The following is a 21,378-nucleotide window of genomic DNA, read 5'->3' as shown; positions in this document are numbered from 1 at the left end:
GTCATCTCAGTCTCCAGACTTGAACCCCATTGAAAACATGTGGTATGAATTGAAGAGGGCAGTCCATAAATACAGACAAAAATACAGTACCTTCAGAAAGTATTCAGAGCCCTCGACTTTTTCCACATTTTGTTACGTTACTGCCTTATTCTAAAATTGATTAAATATTTTTTTTACTCCGCAATCTATACACAATACCACATAATGACAAAGCAAAAACAGGTCTTGAAATTTTTGCAAATGTATTAAATAAAAAAAAAAAAAACGTATTTACAGAAGTATTCAGCCCCTTTGATATGAGACTCGAAATTGAGCTCAGGTGCATTGATCATCCTTGAGATGTTTCTACAACTTGATTGGAGTCCACCAGTGGTAAATTCAATTGATTGGACATGATTTGGAAAGGTACACACCTGCCTATATAAGGTCCCACAGTTGACAGAGCATGTTAGAGCAAAAACCAAGCCATGAGGTGAAGGAATTGTCCGTAGAGCAGGGTACCAAAAAATGTCTGCAGTGAAGGTCCCCAAGAACACAGTGGCCTCCATCATTCCTGAATGGAAGATGTTTGGAAACACCAAGACTCTTCCTAGAGCTGGCTGGCCGCCCGGCTAAACTGAGCAATCGGAGAAGGGCCTTGGTCAGGGAGATGACCAAGAACCTAATGGTCACTCTGACAGAGCTCTAGAGTTCCTCTGTGGCGATGGGAGAACCTTCCAGAAGGATAACCATCTCTGCAGCACTCCACCAATCAGGCCTTTATGGTAGTGGCCAGACAGAAGCCACTCCTCAGTAAAAGGCACATGACAGCCCGCTTGGAGTTTGCCAAAAAGGCACCTAAAGACCATAACCATGAGAAACAAGATTCTGTGGTCTGATGAAACCGAGATTGAACTCGTTGGCCTAAATGCAAATACGTCACGTCTGCAAGAAACCTGGCACCATCCCTACGGTGTCACAATCTGAAATTAGGCAAACTATTACAATTTTAGCAAGCAGGAAATTAGGGAGCAATATCTGCACATTGCACCTTTCATCAAAATCTATTTTTCTAAGCAATTGTATTAGTTTTTTTTTTTTTTTTTTAAACAAACAATATAGCTTAGTATTTTTGTTATTTATTTTATAGTCATTTTTATCAAGGGTGTCAATCATTTCAGACCCCACTGTATAAGCCCAATACAAGGCCCATAAAGACCACCTAGAGGCTGATAACTATTAAGTCCCCCTATCTGAGGGGTTATTGAATTTAATGTGCAGAGCACATTTTGAAGCTTATTGAACGCTTGGCCTTGCTATCGCTTTCATCTGGTTTCCATTGATATCGTACAGCTACAACAGCTGCTTCAAGTCATTCCAGAACCCCATCTGGCCCATGCCTCTCCTCAATCACTGAGGTAATAACCTCCGGGCTGGCAGGCGGGCGTGTGTGTGAGAATGTGTGCGTCTATGAGTTTGTATGCGTCTTTGAATGTGTGTGTATTTGTGTCTGTGCGTATGTGTGAGTGAGTGTGCACGTGTCACAGCTGTGACATTTATTTTCCATACCTGCTGGGTGCAGAGTGGGGAGATTAAGTTAAAGCCTTTAACTGGCTCCATTGACAGTGATACATCTAAACATCCAACCAGGTTGAGGTACCTTAAGGGACCTTGCAGCAGTTACAATTCAGGAAAACATTAAGTCATGCATGTTATTATTATGCGGTTCGTACTTCATTTTCACTACTTGTATTTATTTATTTGTGCAGTCTGTTAGCAGCATGTATCTCCTGTACCTATCTGCAGATAACCATTAGGATAAAACGCTCTCTCTGCACCCTGAAGCTGCTCTATGGGCTAGTGGAGCTACTGTTTTACGATGTGACTGCACTACAGCAGGGTTCTACACTGCCATTTTTTATAAGGAGTACACAAAGAAATGGAAGAGCCCAATGGAAGAAAAAAATATTCAAGGTATTAATGATTGTAACTCGATAAGTTACCATTATCTGTGGTTACCAGGTTGTTAGCTTGCGAGTAGTTTTAGAAAGGCCCGCAACATGGTTTATGAATGTAAAATGCAGTATTGCAAATCTGCGAAAGAAAATAATTTGCTTGGTTTGGGCTAGAAATAAGATGTTTTCTCTGTAGTAATGATGCAAGCATAATGGTCACTAATCAGCTTATTCTCTATGGCACAGCGAAGTCATAATTACAACTATTATTATCCGGGTGAATTGTTTCTGGTCGCAGTGTAGTGTACTGTCTTACCCTGTGTTTTTTCTGCCTGCTTTTTCTGCTCAACGTTGTGTGTTTTTGACTGATCTTTACAGCTGTGCTGCAGTCTTAACCTGTGAGTTTGTTTAACTTGACAGATGTACTACAGTCTTACCCTGTGTTTCTCTTTGACTTTACGTCTGTGCTCCAGCTTGTCAAACTCCAGGTCCTCTCGGCGCAGCCTCTCTCTGGCCTCCTCCACATTAATGCCAGTTGTGCCATCATCCTCCTCCCCCTCCGTGGCTGGCACAGCCGTCCTCTGGAGTGGTGGCCACTGCTGCACCATCTGGAGAGAGGGGCATTGATCATCACACAGTTAAATTACAACACTGCAACTTTGCCATCTAATTTTCAGCTGGATGGGAATCAACACATGCACACACACAAACACGTTTACCCACACACACACACACACAAACACGTTTACCCACACACACACACTATTTAGTGTCCTTAATTGAATTTTCAGCTGGCTGAGCATCAATACACAAAACATCACGTGCCATCTAATTTTCTCTGAGTGAAAAGGCTGTTAGTGAGGTAAACAAACTGGTTTTGACAATAAATGGTCTTCTCATTTAGCTTAGCCTGAAGCCACCAAAACAAGTTATTATTGGATCTGACTCAAAATAAAAATTTGTCGTCAGGAAGAAAAATGTTTGTACAGACCTGTCCCTCTTCCGTGAAGACTCATTTGGTGTTGACTTGGAAGTTTCTCTTCAGGACTTTCTTGGCCTCTTTGAACTTTGTCTCTTTTTCAGTATTCTTCATGGTGTTGCTGTCGCTTTCCTGTGATGAGAGGGGAAATGATCAGAACACTGCATATATGTACATATCAACCTAACACAATTTCACTGCCAATGTAACACCTCATAACATTGATCATGTTGAAACAGTCTGTCCCTGCAGATCTCGGCTAGAGGTAGCTAGACAGTAGGTCAGCAGACTGGAGACTCAGGAATGCTGACAAAGACAAATTCACAGAGAACCACCAATACTGTCCACTCATTGATTGCTTCAGCAAATTAACTGTGCAACACAATGAAATTCCCAGCCCCTGACAGAGGGAGGTTTTGCCATTTATTTTGGTAGTAAAGAATAGAATTATCAAATTGTGTCAAAACGATTTACTTACAGGGCAGCTGGCCTGTCCTCTGAGGTAGAAATCAAGACTAAGGTCAGTGGTACACTATAGTTAAAATAAAACCTCTACATTCTGGAACATTGATTCAAGAAATGTATGAATTTTCCATTGCTCCTCTAATTAGGATCTGGGCCAAATCCAACCTGCAGGCTTTACAGTGCTGCAACATCAAACAACATTCCAATGTTTGCCCAGATAACAGATCATCTCTGGTTAAGCAGTTGACAAGGACACTAGACATAACATAAATTAAGGGGATCTTTCACTCCTGAATTGCTGTTCCGCAACAGTGATTATTCCCTAGGGATTATTCAGTGCAAACAACCCATTTTGTTGTTGTAGTCAAAGCAGAGGGTAAACCAACTTTCCTTGGCACATTCCAGCATATATTCTCTCGTATCCAGAGTGATAGAGAGAGCGCTCTTGCCTAGGGTGTTAATAAAACAAGCCCTTGGAATATGACTTAAGTTTAACGAGCAGTAGACTGCTGAGTCGGCACTTGGAAGGAGGCATAATATTAGTGACGAGACAAAAAGTATATATAGTTACATATGGGGATATTGTTTTTGACGATTTATCAGATCGACAATATCTCTATATTTTTGAGCTAGTTGGCTAGTTACCTGCACCAAAAGGGCAGTATGTTTCTTTCCTAGCTTGTTCTCCATCTTTTTAAATAGGGAGCCAATTTGTTTTCAGCTCTTTGTTTTCTCATGACTCTCTTTTCCCCCTGCAGCAGACATATGGTGAACAATATGTTCGGAACATCGAATCGAATAAAATCACATTATCGGCACTTAACTATCTTGATAATATTGTATCGTGGGGTACTTGGCAATTCCCAGCCCTAATAAATACTGCATGCCTGATTATGTTTTCACATCAGAATGACCCACTACACAATTTATGTCGGTGTGCTCGATCAACCATATATTGACGTATTTGGTCTCAATTGGCAAGGTTGTGCATTTTATGGTTTAATAACTGAAGTCATCCCTCCCTTGGGGACATTGATCACCATCTTCAATTAGAAATAACCGATGTGAGCATTTGATAGAGAGAAAAATGTGATTCAAAAGGATGTGGCATAAATATGAAATAATGGCCATCATGCTGGGAATGTTGTCATACTGAAAGATATTCAATTTCCCCCAAACCAAGAAATAATTGTTAATTCTCTCACTATACATGTATTAAAGGTAATCTCAGAAAAATTGAGAGAAAAACTTCCATTGCATTTCTATACAGTTTGTTCTGCTGACAAACATAGACTCAGCCAATAGAAGTTAGTGCCATACATTTTGAGAGCCCTATTCAAAGCCACAGCAACCAGTCGGAATACATTAAGGAACAAAATGAACTGCTCTGCACAACAATGGACACTAGCAGGCTACCGGAGCAATACAAGAATGTGAGGCAGGGGCAAGGACGTCTCTGTGTGTGTGTGGGGGGGGGGGGCATTTGATTAATTCCGTCAGCAAATGAAACAACCTGTGGCAAAACTCACTTCATAAACCTAGTGAGGTGAGCACATAATTAGTGATACATGACAACAACAGCTCCGCTCTGTCCCAACTCTCTTGTCAAAACGAATCAGTAAATGTTACTCCCCCTCCTGCCCCAGTTTCTATCTCCTCACTGAGAATCTAAATTGGGAGGTGGAGTTAGGAATTACCTAGCCCACCCTGTTTTAATAAGCTCTTTCCCACTGGAGGCACAGTCTCGCCGCTTTTCTCAATGAGTCAATTCAATCTCTTTGGGTGTGAAGTTATTGCACTGCATTTCTATGGCAAAATTATGGGCCCTGTCGAAAAGAGGAAAAACCAATTTGATTAGAAATCCAATATCAGCGGTTTCCACAAAGGGGCATGGCTTTCTGTATGCATTTGAAAAGATAAGGAGATAGGAGCCACAAAGTCAAATCTTACCCCCCTTCTTTATTTCATCAGCTTAGGAAAAAAAGGACTGTGAGAAATGTTTGATCCCGATTTAAGGCCACGTGCTCTACTTCACCTTGGAGTAAGCAAAAGCCCAGTATTCCAGTGCATGTTGCTCTTTTCTTGCGAGTTCAAATGTTCTCAAGGTTTGGTACCTGGCAGGTTGGCTTTTTGAATGGGAGGGACATTGAAACAAATTCTTATAGTTAAGATATCGTTATAAGCATTTTTTAAATGTATTTAGCACTTTTAGTTAGGCAAGGACAGCAAACAAACTTCAATATGGATTCAGGTTAAAACAAGAATGTACTCATAATGAAATGTGATGATTAGACACATCATAGTAGAGGGTAAGTAAAATCTTGGAGGTGATTTATTGCTTGTTCCATCACTAGACAGTTGTGCGTTGAGGAGCATTCCTCAACACCGGTGCTGACATTCATGCCGGTCCTGAAATGAATGGCTGAGGGACAATTAATGGATTAGAGTGAGAATCAGATGCTCAGTCAATCAATGAAACAATCAATCCTTCAATAAATGGGCCAGACCAAACACAACTGTCAATAGGGGGGAATGGGGGAGTCAACACATCCTCAGAGGACTTAGCATTATGCAAAAGGTGAGTCTTTATGGTCAGAGTTTGAGCATTCTTTATTTTCGCTCTTAATAATTATAACGTAAAGGAGAGGAAGAGAGAAATTAACTAACTCGACTGAGAAGAAAAGTCCTGAGGCTCAGTGTCAAACTGTTTCATCACATTAGCTAAATGCCAGATTGACAGTAATAATTCTCTAAAACACTTGCTTGGGAAACAAAACAGAGCATACACCAGGCATTTAAAGCAGGTACTTATTAAGTTACATCAACAACTCTATAACTTTTGAAAAAACACCAATAGACTGAAAAAAGAGCAGAGAGAACCCCAGATGGTAGCATAACAATGTACCCGTCTGGAATTAACTCAGTCTTTAAAACATTTGATCACAAACGGTATCAATCGGAAAACAAAAGTTAAAAGGAGAATAGAAACAATTTCCTAAGGCCATTTTACCAATAGTAAGTGAACCAGAGAAAATTAATATGGATAGAAACATGTGGAAATTGCAAGATTATGTTATAATGCTTGTATTGTATTATAATGGTTGTTTTATTCGACAGAATAGAGTATTCTGTTAACTATTGTGTGTGTGTTCTACTGAGGATGGGCCTCTATGAGATAGCACTGACGGAGGAGATTTACGATGTCTTTAGGTGATAAAACCTAAAGAGCATTCCAGATAACATGAGGTAATATTTTTGTGCTATACCGTACCAGGGTGAGACGGTTCCAGTTTGGAGTAGGAGGACCAAACACTGGTCTTTACAATGAAAACTGTTGACACAACAGTTGCTGTCTGCTATGTATTATAGATACCTTTCATACAAATCTTAACCTTGTGACCATTCTATGTATCTGTTGTTCGTCGTGTAGGTTGCGAGGGGTGTATCTTGGCTATAAAAGATCTTTGTACTTTTGTGTTGTCACTTTCAATGGATCATTAGAAATGGCACATCATTGAAAGTCATTGCTATTGCAAAGCTCTTATTATTAAATATGTAGTTTGACTGGTGTGTTAAGTTTGTCTCTCTCCTCATTTTGTAATACAGAAATTAACCACCACAAACATTACCCCAGGTAAACAATAATCATGTTTTACCGTATACCGGGGTATTTTGAAATCTAAGATGTCAAACAAATTATATCCAGCTCAGGGCTCCAGACATGCATTTGGTTTGCTAAGTTGATAGCAAATTGGACAGATGTCAAGATCAAGCTTCTTGGTTACAGCCTAAATTGTTTGGTGCATCCCCCAAAATATTAAATATAAATTATTTTGAATTAGCGCCCCTTTTGTGCACTTCCGGTAATACAGTATACCCCAATATGGTATCAAATCTAATCAAATGTTATTGGTCACATACACATCATAAGCAGATATTAATGCGAGTGTAGCGAAATGCTTGTGCTTCTAGTTCCGACAGTGCAGGAATATCTAACAAATAATCTAACAATTCTCCAACAACTACCTAATAAAAACAAATCTAAAGGGGTGAATGAGAATATGTACATATAAGTATATGGATGAGCGATGGCCGAGCGGCATTTGCAAGGTGCAATAGACTATCTGTCTTAGAAGTAAATATTTACATGTGTCTGTTAGCATTTACCTATCATCTGCTATGGGGATTCCTTAGTACTTGTTAGCATTTACCTATCATCTGCTATGGGGATTCCTTAGTACTTGTTAGCATTTACCTATCATCTGCTATGGGGATTCCTTAGTACTTGTTAGCATTTACCTATCATCTGCTATGGGGATTCCTTAGTACTTGTTAGCATTCTGGTAATTTACGTCTTAGAGGCTTATTTTTTCATTTGAAAATATTTTTCCACGAATTGTGTGCACTACCGGTAATCACATATATCCCAAGATGGCACAGGCACAGTATGAAGCAGTGGAGGACCATCCTACTCTGTGAATTTCATAAAAATAGTGAAACATTAAAAAAGTTATTATTTTTAGATAAAACATATTCACATTTTACCAAATAATTGCAAAAGTGTTTTAATAAATTAAGGTCTACAGTAGCCTCAACAGCACTGTAGGGTAACACCATGGTTTAGCCGGAGGACAGCTAGCTTCCGTCGTCCTTTGGGAATATTGGTTCTCACCCCCTTCCATAGACATACACATTAATTATGACAACTTCTGGAGGACATCCTCCACCTTATCGGAGCTCTTGCAGCACGAACTGACATGTTGTCCACCCAATCAAAGGATCAGATATTGAATCTAGTAGTGAAAGCATAAGCTACAGTTAGGTAACACTGCAGTGCATAAAATGTAGTGTGTTAAACTATTGTCTTTCTCACCGAGTTAACAGTTTTGAACAAGTTAATGTATTCAAAAACAGAGAGAGCTTGCTATATTCCATTTTTTCTCTAACTTTCACAGCTAGCAAATGCAGCTACTTAGTTTAGCCTCCTCAAACACCAGGCTCAAACAGAGGGATGCTATGTTAGTTAGCTGGCTATGGCTATCCAACACGGTAACTCTTCCAAGTCAAGGTAAGCTTCTGGTTTTACAAAAAGTATTGCCACCGGGGCCCACTGGTGTAACTGATAAACTGCTTACTACACTGTACTACATGATTGTAGCGGTTTTACTAACTCGTTCCTTCTATTAGCTATGTTGACTATGACGTTACTTTACTTTAGCTAATATGGTGACAACGACATAGGCTGTGTGTAGCGGAACTGGGAGAATTTAATATGAATGACAGTCATCCAATATGCTGTAACAGAATTAAGGCCAAACTCATAAAATACATTTGTGTCTTCCTTCATCTTAAACATCACCGACCGCCACTGGTATCAAGGTCTGGAAATCTGGATATCGCCCAACCCTAGTCCAAACACACCAAACAGTCGGCACGACAATTCCTCTTCCCCCTCAAGAGGCTGAAAAGATTTGGCATGGGCCCTCAGACCCTCAAAAAGTTCTACAGCTGAACCCAAAACATTTCTGAAGTATCGAAGGTCCCTAAGAACACAGTAGCCTCCATCATTCTTAAACGGAAGATGTTTGGAACCACCAAGACTCTTCCTAGAACTGGCCACCTGGCCAAACTGAGCAATCGGGGGAGAAGGGCCTTGGTCAGGGAGGTGACCAAGAAACCGATGGTCACTAAGACAGAGCTGCAGAGTTCCTCTGTGGAGATGGGAGAACCTTCCAGAAGGACAACCATCTCTGCAGTACTCCACCATTCAGGACTTTATGGTAGAGAGGCCAGACGGAAGCCACTCCTCAGTAAAAGGCACATGACAGCCAGGCACATAAAGGACTCTCAGACCATGAGAAAAAGATTCTCTGGTCTGCTGAAACCAAGATTGAACTCTTTGGCCTGAATGCCAAGTGCGAAGTTTGGAGGAAACCTGGCACCATCCCCATAGTGAAGCATGGTGGTGGCAGCATCATGCGGTGGGGATTTTTTCAGCACAGGGACTGGGAGACTAGTCAGGATCAAGGGAAAGATGAACGGAGCAGAGTACAGAAAGATCCTTGATGAAAACCTGCTCCAGAGTGCTTCGGCAAAGGTTCACCTGACAACAGGACAACGACCCTAAGCACACTGCCAAGACAACGCAGGAGTGGCTTCGGGACAAGTCTCAATGTCCTTGAGTGGACCAGCCAGAGCCCAGACTTGAACACGATCAAACATCTCTGGAGAGACCTGAAAATAGCTGTGCAGCGACACTCCCCATCCAACCTGACAGAGCTTGAGAGGATCTGCAAAGGGTAAATGGGAGAAACTCCCAAAATACAGGGGTGCCAAGCTTGTAGCATCCTACCCAAGAAGACTCGAGGCTGTAACCGCTGCTAAAGGTGCTTCAACAAAGTACTGAGTAAAGGTTCTGATGACTTATGTAAATGTGATGTCAGTTTATTTTTAATACATTAGCAAACATTTCTCAAACCCTGTTTTTGCTTTGTCATTATTGGGTATTTTCTTTTGTAGATTTATGAGGGGGAAAGGATGTAACATAAAAAAAAATGTGGAAAATGTCAAGGGGTATGACTACTTTCCCAATGCACTGTATTGTATGTTATTTTTAGTATTTGTTTTATTATTTGTAATTCAGTTTGTTTTTAGTCATCGTGACAATATTTACATTTTTATTTAATTGATCTTATCTTTAACTCTGCATTGTTGGAAATGGACCCATAAGTAAGCATTTCACTGTTAGTCTTGAAGCCTGTGACAAATCAAATGTTACTTGATCTGATTGTGAACAAGTGCTTCCATGTTATTTTTATTTAACTAGGCAAGTCATAAAAATAACAAATTCTTATTTACAATGACGGCCAACCTCCCCCGGCCAAACCCTCCCCTAACACGGACGACGCTGGGCTAATTGTGCGCCGCCCTATGGGACTCCCGATCTGTCCTGTTCTCTCTGCTACCGCACGGCAAGCGATACCGGAGTGCCAAGTCGAGGTCCAAAAGGTTTCTAAACAGCTTCTACCCTCAAGCAATAAGACTCCTGAATAGCTAATCCAGTGGTTCTTAACCTGGGTTCGATCGAACCCCAGGGGTTCGGTGAGTCAGTCTCAGGGGTTCGGCGGAGGTCAAGACACACATCCGACTCATATGATTCGTGATGACACGCCCCGCTTGGCCATCATAGGCTGCAGGTGATCACGCTACATCGCTTGGCCTATCTGTGCTGCAGGGAATTTGGTGCACTCAGTAGTCGACTTGTGACTGTCGTGATGGTACGTCTTGTGATTTCTTTCTTAATATTTTAATCCCTTCATACATACTATGTCGAGCAAAAAAAGAATGTGGTCGGACGAATATGTACAATATGGATTCACATGTATAACGGAATGTGATGGGAGTCAGCGTCCTAACTGCATGATTTGCAATGCCAAGTTGAGCAATTCTAGTCTAGCACTGGCAAAACTAAGAGAACACTTCCTTAAGCTGCATGAGATGGAAAATACAAGAACACAACGCTCGCTGAATTCAAGGTGAAGAGAGTCAGATTCGATGAAAAGGCTACTCTGCCTGTTCTCGGCTTTGTACCCATCAACAAACCGATCCTCACAGCATCGTACGAAGTTGCTTACCTGATCGCAAAGCAGGGCAAACCACACACCATTGGTGAAACACTCATAAAACCAGCTGTGTTGAAGATGCCGAAAATCATGCTGGGAAAAGAGGCTGAAGTTAAGTTATCCCAAATTCCTCTTTCAAATGACACCATCAGCGACTGAATAGAGGACATGAGCAAAGACATCTTGGCTCAAGTAGTTGCAGATCTGATTTCAAGCCCGGCAAAATTCAGCCTTCAACTCGACGAGACCACAGACGTTTCCAATCTAATCCAGCTTGCTGTATTCGTGCGCTATGTGAAAGACAACGTGATAAAGGAATATTTTTTTTTTGTAAGCCTCTTACAACAACAACTAAGGCAGCCGATGTGAAGAAACTTGTGGATGACTTCTTCAAAGACAACAATCTTTTGTGGGATATGGTTTCTGCAGTTTGTTCGGACGGAGCTCCAGTCATGCTGGGAAGAAAGTCTGGTTTAAGTGTGCTAGTGAAAGCCGATGCACCACACATCATTGTTACGCATTGTATTCTGCACAGGCATGCGTTGGCAACAAAAACCTTGCCTCCGAAACTGGCAGAAGTATAAAAAATTGTAGTGGAATGCGTGAACTATGTGCAAACTAGTGCTCTGAGGCACCGCATCTTCAGTGAGCTGTGTAAAGAAATGGGCTCTGAATTCGAGGTACTTCTGTACCATTCTAATGTTCGGTGGTTATCCCGGGGACAGGTGCTGAATCGTGTTTTTGCCGTGCGTGTGGAATTAGCCCTGTTTTTGCAAGAGCACCAACATTGTCATGCAGATTGCTTCAAAAATTCTGAGTTCATTCTCATTTTAGCGTACATGGCTGATATCTTCACAGCTCTCAATCATCTCAATCAAAAGATGCAGGGCGGTGGAGTCAACATCATCGAAGCGGAGGAAAACCTGAAGGCTTTTCAAAAAAAGCTACCGTTATGGAAACGACGAACAGAGAACAATAACTTCGCAAACTTTCCCCTGCTGGACGACTGTGTAAGTAAGATCGAAGATGTATCTGGAATCGGAGACATTTCTGTACCCGTGGAATTGAAGCAAGCAATTGCCACGCACTTAGATGAGCTTGCAAAGTCTCTCGACGAATACTTCCCTACAAGAGAGTCATATCCAGCATAGGTGAGACAGCCGTTCACATTTAGTGTTGAGACAACAGATGTCAATGATGAATACCTCAATGAAATCATTGAAATTCAGCAGAGCCAGGTTCAACAGCAACTCTTCAGAACAACAACACTTTCAACGTTTTGGTGTCAACAAATGGTAACGTACCCTGTTATTGCTAAGAAAGCTCTAGAGATTTTCATACCGTTTGTTACAACATATCTTTGTGAGCAATCCTTTTCAAGGATGCTGGACATAAAAACGAAGAAAAGGAACAGACTTTGTTGCAAAAATGACATGAGAGTGGCACTTGCCAAGGTGAAGCCGCGCATTTCTGAACTGGTCTCTGAAAGGCACCAGCAGAAGTCACACTGATTTGCAGTAAATATTCATTATTATGTTTTTGTTTTTGTGTGAAAATCATGTTTTGATGATTTTGTTCTTTGAACACAGTGATATTATTGCACGGTTCATTTTGTGCACCAGTAAAATATATACCTATGTTTTGAAAAAATCATATTTTATTTTTCCAAATAAGAAGGGTTTGGTGAATGCGCATACGAAACTGGTGGGGTTCAGTACCTCCAACAAGGTTAAGAACCACTGAGCTAATCAAATGGCTACTCAGATTATTTGCATTGTTGTCCCCCCACCCCACTCACCCACTCTTTTACCCTGCTGCTACTCTAGTTATTATCTATGCAGTCACTTTAACTCTACCTACATGTACATAATACCTCTACTAACCGGTGCCCCCGCACATCGACTCTGTACCGGTAGCCCCTTGCTACTGTTATTTTACTGCTGCTCTTTAACTAGGTTATTATTATTTTTTACTTATCTATGTAACACTTATTTTTCTTAAAACTTCTAAGTAAGTATTTCACTCTTAAGGTCTACACCTGTTTTATTCAGAGCATGTGACAGCACAAATTTGATTTGATTACGGCAGGTTGTGACACAGCCTGGGAACGAGCCAGGGTCTGTAGTGAAGTCTCTAGCAATGCAATGCAGTGCTTTAGACTGCTGTGCCGCTCAGGAGGCCTGTATGTGTTGTATGATTGATGTTTTTTTTTGTCTTGCATTGTGTTTGTTTGTGAATATCAGTTCCTTTTTGAAATATTTTTTTGCTTTAATATTTTTTTTAATAAATAAATCAAATAAAAATACTATATAAGCCTATAGAATACCATCTCTATGATAAGGCTAGGCCTAAACCTTCTCAATTTGGGAGAGACCTACAACACGATGTCCAAGGGTATTTGGGTTTGGCAGGAGACGGTTTCTTCTCAAAGTAAGGGTGTGAGAGGACGACAAGGATGCAATTAGCATAATGGAATTGCCATGCGGTTCGTTCCCAATGAAAGGTGTCATTTGACAAAGAGGACTGTCAACGGACTTATGTCCTTCCCTGAGATTGTTATTGCAGGCTGAGGGGGCTGCTCTCACAAGATTGCCTCAATCAATCTCATACTCACAAAGCTACATTTAAAAGGACACAATGAAGGATGTGTTATTATGTTAGGCTATCACCACCTCAAAGACCAAAAATAAATGATGGCATCCACGTGTGAAGAAAATAATGAGTTTATTTTACGTTATCCATTGATGGAGTATACAAAAACCCTGATTAACCCTAACGTTTTTGGTTAAACCATGAAATTAGTAGAATGGTATGAATATGCTCGATACCTTGTACCAGAAGACAGCAGTCATTGACATGATTGATATTTTAAAACATCAATACCACCCACAACGTCAATACCACCCATAATTCTTGAAACACTATCTGAAGGAGCTTCTAAGCCCCTCAGTGGCAGGATAAGGCCAGCGACAGTAGAAATGTTGAGGGCTTTCTGTTTCTCCTGGTACTGTGACAATTTCAGAGGCAATTGAGCTGAACAGACCCTGCCAGCTGTATTGAAAAATTGGGGTGACGGGTGAAGTCACCCGGATCTCGATAGAGGAGATGAAAGCATCCCCAGGCATAGTGACAGTGTCACAAATCAGCCTAATTATTGTCACATGCTGGAGGTGAAGTATATGGTCTGAAGAGTCGACAGGTATTTCAGGGAGAAAAAGCTTCTCTAGGAGTCGGTGTAAACTGACAGTTGGCAAGTTTTTTGGGGGTACTCATTATAACTGTTGAAAGTTGACCTGAATAAGTTAAGAAATTCCTCTATATTATAAACCATTTCTCCCCTAGGCAAACAAAGACATGTTCATTTTACTGATTTAATATACAATGGCCCTAAAAGACCCTTATCTGACCCGGTCCTCTCATGAGACTGTAGATAGCCACATTTATCTAGATTATTTCACTGAATCTATAGTGATGAAGAGCAAAAAATAAAATCTTCCTCCCCCATTTGAAGACAGTGAATCATGTCTGACAAGAAAAGCACCACTCCGCAGCCTCCCACTCTAGCTGAAGGCACACTACAGCAGCTGTGACTCTGCCACCTACAGCATATTATTATCCCACTGCAGAGGAGTCAATGAAAGAGATAGCCGGAGATGGCTAAACTCACCCTGACCTCTATTCAAACACTCTTCTTCTCCAAACTGTTTCTATCGTACGGCTGTCATTTTTCTGCGGGAAAACCAGGATGTTATATTCCCAACTTCACATGGGAGCTAGCCCAAATGGTTTGCCTCACGGTGCACAGTAACTCTAAATATAAGCAACAAATAGCTTGGAACAAACCATTTTCCTCCAGGAAAAACTGAGCATTTCAATCAGCCCACTCCAATTCCTGAGAAAGGGGCAAAAAGGTAATAAGCTGAGTCACACAAGTGTGCACTTGTGTAGGGGTTTAAGAGCTGTAGCTGCCTACACCTCACTTAACAGACAGTTTAGTCTCAGCCATTTAATTATGTTATAAGCTCATCACTCAAACCAGAGTGATTACTGTGATGAGGTCACCACTTCAGCATCTACATCCCCTGCTAAGGGACATACCTGTAGGTGGGTACTCAGCGCAAACAGTGATTTACCGGTTCTCTCTCCAGCAGAGAGGAACCATCTGGCCAAAATGAAATCTGACATTAACTCGTATCCATCCACTGCCAGGTGTGTGTAGACTGGAGTCATTAAGCCTTCTGGAACATGTTGTACCTAACTTTGATGGAAGTTTAATAAACAACAGAACTCTACAGAAATGCAAGGCAAAGCCAGGCTGAAGCACACCAAGCGCCAATGACTCAGGGCATCAGGGATGGATCAACAACAATGTAGATATTCCACAATACTATCCTAAATTGACAGAGTGAAAAGGAGGAAGCCTGCACAGAATAAAATACATGCATCCTGTTTGCAACAAGGCACTAAAGTAATACTGCAAAACATTTGGCAAAGCAATACATGTTTTGTCCTGAATACAAAGTGTTGTGTTTTATTGGATTTTCCCCAACATATTACTGAGTACCACTCTCCATATTTTCAAGCATGGTGGTGTCTGCATCGTGTTATGGGTATGCTTGTAATCATTAAGAATTGGGGAGTTTAACAGAATAAACAAAAATAATCATAATAGAACTAAGCGCAGACAAAATCCTAGAGGAAAACATGGTTCAGTCTGCTTTCCACCAGACACTGGGAGATTAATCTTTAAGAAGATAACAATAACCTAAAAACACAAAGCCAAATCTACACTGGAGATGCTTACCAAGAAGACTGTGAATGTTCATGAGTGGCCTAGTTACAGTTTTGACTTAAGACTGCTTGAAAATATATGGCCAGACCTGAAAATTTTTGTTTTGCAATGATCAGCAACCAAGATGACAGAGCTTGAAGAATTTAAAAATAATAATAATAATAATAATAATAAGGCAAATGTTGCACAATCCAGGTGTTTCACAATCTTACTGATTTACCCAGAAAGACTCTCAGCTGTAATCTTTGCCAAAGGTGATTTAAACACGTACAGTTGAAGTCGGAAGTTTACATACACCTTAGCCAAATACAGTTAAACTCAGTTTTTCACAATTCCTGACATTTAATCCTAGTAAAAATTCTCGGTCTTAGGTCAGTTGGGATCACCACTTTATTTTAAGAACGTGAAATGTCAGAATAATAATAGAGAATGATTAATTTCATCTTTTATTTCTTTCATCACATTCCCAGTGGGTCAATATATCTTGAGATGTTGCTTCAACATATCTACATAATTTTCCTTCCTCACAATGCCATCTATTTTGTGAAGTGCACCGGTCCCTCCTGCAGCATAGCACCCCCACAACATGATGCTGCCACCCCCGTGCTTCACGATTGGGATGGTGTTCTTCGGCTTGCAAGCCTCCCCCTTTTTCCTCCAAACATAACGATGGTCATTATGGCCAAACAGTTCTATTTTTTTTTTCATCAGACCAGAGGACACTTAAAAAAAAAAAGTACAATCTTTGTCCCCATGTGCAGTTGCAAACCGTAGTCTGGCTTTTTTTATGACGGTTTTGGAGCAGTGACTTCTTACTTGCTGAGAGGCCTTTCAGGTTATGTCGATATAGGACTCGTTTTACTGTGGATATAGATACTTTTGTACCCGTTTCCTCCAGTATCTTCACAATGTCCTTTGCTGTTGTTCTGGGATTGATTTGCACTTTTTGCACCAAAGTACACTCATCTCTAGGAGACAGAATGCATCTCCTTCCTGAGCGGTATGACCGCTGTGTGGTCCCAGGGTATTTATACTTGCGTACTATTGTTTGTACAGATGAACGTGGTACCTTCAGGCATTTGGAAATTGCTCCCAAGGATGAACCAGACTTGTGGAGGTCTACAATTGTTTGTCTTAGCTGATTTCTTTGGATTTTCCCATGATGTCAAGCAAAGAGGCACTGCGTTTGAAGGTAGGCCTTGAAATACATCCACAGGTACACCTCCAATTGACTCAAATTATGTCAATTAGCCTATCAGAAGCTTCTAAAGCCATGACATCATTTTCTGGAATTCTCCAAGCTGTTTAAAGGCACAGTCAAGTGTATGTAAACTTCTGACCCACTGGAATTGTGATACAGTGAATTATAAGTGAAATAATCTGTCTGTAAACAATTGTTAGAGAAATGTCATGCACAAAGTAGATTTCATAACCGACTTGCCAAGAAATGTGTGGAGTGGTTGAAAAACAAGTTTTAATGAGTGAATGTAAACTTCCGACTTCAACTGTACTGACTCAGGGGGTTGAATACTTGTATAAATCATGATAGTGATTTACTTTTCATACATTCAAAAAAATATTTTTTAACAAAGATTTGACTTTTTCTTCCATTTTGTGTAAACAGTAGTTATTTATTATATACATTTTAATCCCACTATGTAAAACAGCAAAATAAGGGAAAAAGCCAAGTAGTGTGTATACTTTTTGAAGGAAATGTACTGTATATACTATAGCCATTTGGGTTTCCACAACTGGTCATTTTAGCAAAATTTTTTGGAACTATTTTCTTACCTTTCACACCATTTTCCTAATTAACTTTGTTTTTTTCTTACTGTAAGCTATTACATGTCACTGTGGAGAATAACATGAAGTAATTGTGTATGTATAACATGTTCAGTAACTTAAATGCAACGGGAGTAATATTTTTTCTTAATCATGGTTCTGGGGATCCAAAGGGATGCACATTTTAGTTTTTGCCCTAGCACTCACTACCCACCTGATTCCACAAATTAAAAGTTTGATGAGTTGATTAGTGGAATCAGGTGTATAGTGCTAAGGCAAAAAGGTGCACCCATTTGCGGCCCCAGGATTAAGAAACACTGGTTTCTTAATCCAAAAAACTGGCACCACAACAGCCCAGACCACCTCACCTCATCATCCTGGTCTACCTCCTCCAGACTGAAGACATCTTTTCTTTTCACTGTCAGCAGGTCCTAGTCCCTCAGATCTTTATCCTCCTCTTCATCTGGACCAAAGAAGAGACCCTTAGGCCCAAGCTGTAACTTTTCCGCACCCGCAACCACCTCCTCCTCCGAGCTTTGGGACTGGGCCCATCTCCTCTGAGCTGAGCCTTGAAGCTCTTCAGTTCTTTCTCGTCCTCCTCTTCAGACTCGGCCACCTTTCCCTGCCCGCTATTCTGCCCAGGGTCTGCTCTCTGCTTTTGGGCTTTGTTGAGAAAACGCACCAGTGGAGCAACAGCAAGGCCCAGAGAACTATCAAGAGTGCCACAAGGGAGAAGACGATGACAAGTTACACATTTTCTGAAATGTTTGGTTAATTTAGGGATTAAGTCATAATTGCTATTGATAGGTGATAATGATTGACGATGATTTCATCATGTCATGGTCCAAAAAGGCTTAAAATAGCTAGAGATGGCCAATTCAGCTCAAGCTAAGCTAGTATGAGGGGGGATGACACAGCTTCTTCTAATGAAGCCCCAGATCATATAATCTTTGTTTTATGTATGCTCTGTAAAGAACAGTGTGCATAATGTAGGGTTTCCAATCATAAATGCATATTTTGACCAATGGGTAAAATCTGATAATTGTGTAGTTAATCCTCTAAGAAAACCAATGGTCCAAACCTCATGTCTCTATCATAATCCTTTCAGAAGAGTTTTTACCCTCATAAAAATTACTTGGGTGACTAAATCAATAGAGGTCAGAGAAAAAATATTAATGGTACGTTTTATAGAATATCACAGTAGCAGGACATAGAAATATCTACTGCATGAAGTAACATATATTTCAGGGCAGACCAAGACAATTTACCATTAAATGGTAAATTACCATTGACCATTAAATTTAATCCATGTTTCTTAAAATCATTAATAGCAATTAAATGTACCACACCTATAGGTGACTACGTTTATACCCCAATGAAATATTAGTGCTACAACTTTTACTCGTCTATAGCATCGCGTCAGCTAGGCTGGATGCTGTGCGAGAATTAAGGCTACCTGACAGGTGCACCATTTAAAATCGTCATCTTCTCCAATCCGGAGGACATAAGAGGCAAGACAGTGATTTTTAGTCATAACATGTAGTATTTACATATTTTAGTACATGTTTTTCATATTAATACGAAATTCCTGTTCTTTTAAAAATATTTCTCAGGAAAACAAGCGTCTCTTTGACATGTTAACAGAGCACTGGGCGTACTGCGAGCGTCATATTTTCAAAGCATTTATTTTGGCTTGTGTCATGCTAATTTAGCTTTTTGTAATCCGCAGAAACAACTTTTAAGACCTCCACCACATGTATGATTCAGAACATGAAGACTAAAATTTGCCTTGGTAAAATGTATTTTGTAACACAAGGAAGTGTAATATAGCCTACTGCATGCAGTGTGTGCATTGCTGCGGTTATAATGTGAGGAAATGGCTGAATAGTTTATATATATTGTAAGCTAAACTTTCTGATCTGCTGCATCAGCCTCATTGCTTTTAAAATGTTTTATGATGTGAGTTGTTGTATTACATTTGGGATCTATCGCATCCCACAACTGTCCCAGACGGTTTGGAATATTTATTTATTTCCTCACACAGAAGACCAATAGAATAGGTCAACTTTTGTACTATAGGGGATAGTAGATTGACATAGGCTAGTGCTTTTGCTGTTCGTCAGGTCTACTCATCTTGTTGGCTAACGAAAAGTAAACGTAGACAGTTCTAAAATCTGTCATTTGCGCATCCGAATTCGAAAAGGACACGCGCAATTGGGTCTTCACTTGTAGCATATTCCGGAGCTGAGATAGAAGCCTGTGAGAAAACAAGATCACGTGATGGGCATTGGCTAATATGAAATTAGATATCTGAGAGAACCATGTAAGGTGCTTTGGAACACGCAGTATAGAGAAGGGATTTATAATTATTATCATTGCAGCCAATGGTAGCAAAGGGCATGGATTTTTTTTAGGGAGCAGTGGCCACACTAAGGTCTTGTCAAGTTGTGAATGAGAGACTGATGAAGTGTGTGCATTCTGTGCAAGAAACAAAGCAGAGCTCATGCCTTTCATGCAAATATTTCAAATCATTAGTCGCATCATGCAGCCTTAGAATGTATAAAAAATCCAAACATACATGGCATTCAGAAAGTATTCAGACCTCTTGACATTGTCCAAATTTTGTTCTAAAATGGATTAATTGTTTTTCTTCCTCAATCTACCCACAATACCCCCTAATGACAAAGCATAGTTTTTTTTATACATTTGCAACAACAAAAAAACAATTACATTTACATAAGTATTCAGACCCTTTACTCAGTACTTTGTTGAAGCACCTTTGGTAGTGATTACAGCCTTGAGTCTTCTTGGGAATGACGCTTCCAGCTTGCCACACCTGTATTTGGGGAGTTCCTCCCATTCTTCTCTGCAGATTCTCTCAAGCTCTGTCAAGTTGGATGGGGAGCGTGGTTGCACAGCTACTTTCAGGTCTCTCCAGGGATGTTCGATTGTGTTCAAGTCTGGCTCTGGCTGGGCCTCTCAAGGACATTCAGAGACTTGTCCCAAAGCCACTCCTGTGTTGTCTTGGCTGTGTGCTTAGGGTCATTGTCCTGTTGGAAGGTGAACCTTCACCCCAGTCGGAGGTCCTGAGCGCTCTGGAGCAGATTCCGTTCATCTTTCACTCAATCCTGACTAGTTTATCAGTCCCTGCCACTGAAAAACATCCCCCACAGCATGATGCTGCCTTCAAGCTTCCCCGTAGGGATGGTGCCAGGTTTCCTCCAGATTTGACGCTTGTCACTCAGGCAAAAGAGTTCAATCTTGGTTTTATCAGACCAGAGAATCTTGTTTCTTAAGGTACTTTTTGGTAAAGTCCAAGTGGGCTGTCATGGGCCTTTTACTGAGAAGTGGCTTCATTCTGGCCACTACCATAAAAGGTCTGATTGGTGGAGTGCTGCAGAGATGGTTGTCCTTCTGGAAGATGTCGTGGAATTATTCTATTCTAGAAACCAGAGTCTGGCCCCCAACTCAATCCTGGAGCCATCTCCCCCTGGTACCCCAGTACAGAAACATTAACTCATGCTATGGGATTGTTAGGCTTATCACCCAAAGACATAGTAAAGCTTCTGTCAGCATTAAATCTGAGGCCCATCCTCAACACACACAGATGAAAGTGTTCTAAGAACCCCCTATTCTGTTCCACCATTTGACGCCATACCAGTATTAGAACATAATCTTGTAATTTCTGTTCTGACAAAGGTTCTCCCATCTCCACAGAGAAACTCTAGAGCTCTGTCAGAGTGACCATCAGGTTCTTGGTCACCTCCCTGACCAAGGCCCATCTCCCTCAATTGCTCAGTTTGG

The 21,378-nt window shown here is 40.7% G+C and overlaps 1 pseudogene; it reads right to left on the bottom strand.

Moving 5' to 3' along the window:
* LOC139419195 (probable ATP-dependent RNA helicase DDX10) overlaps positions 1–21,378 on the bottom strand; it is a 119,869-nt pseudogene that overhangs the window by 55,114 nt on the left and 43,377 nt on the right.

Source organism: Oncorhynchus clarkii, chromosome 10 (assembly GCF_045791955.1).
Source record: "Oncorhynchus clarkii lewisi isolate Uvic-CL-2024 chromosome 10, UVic_Ocla_1.0, whole genome shotgun sequence".
Lineage (NCBI taxonomy): Eukaryota > Metazoa > Chordata > Actinopteri > Salmoniformes > Salmonidae > Oncorhynchus > Oncorhynchus clarkii.
This window is presented reverse-complemented; position numbering and strand designations above follow the sequence as displayed.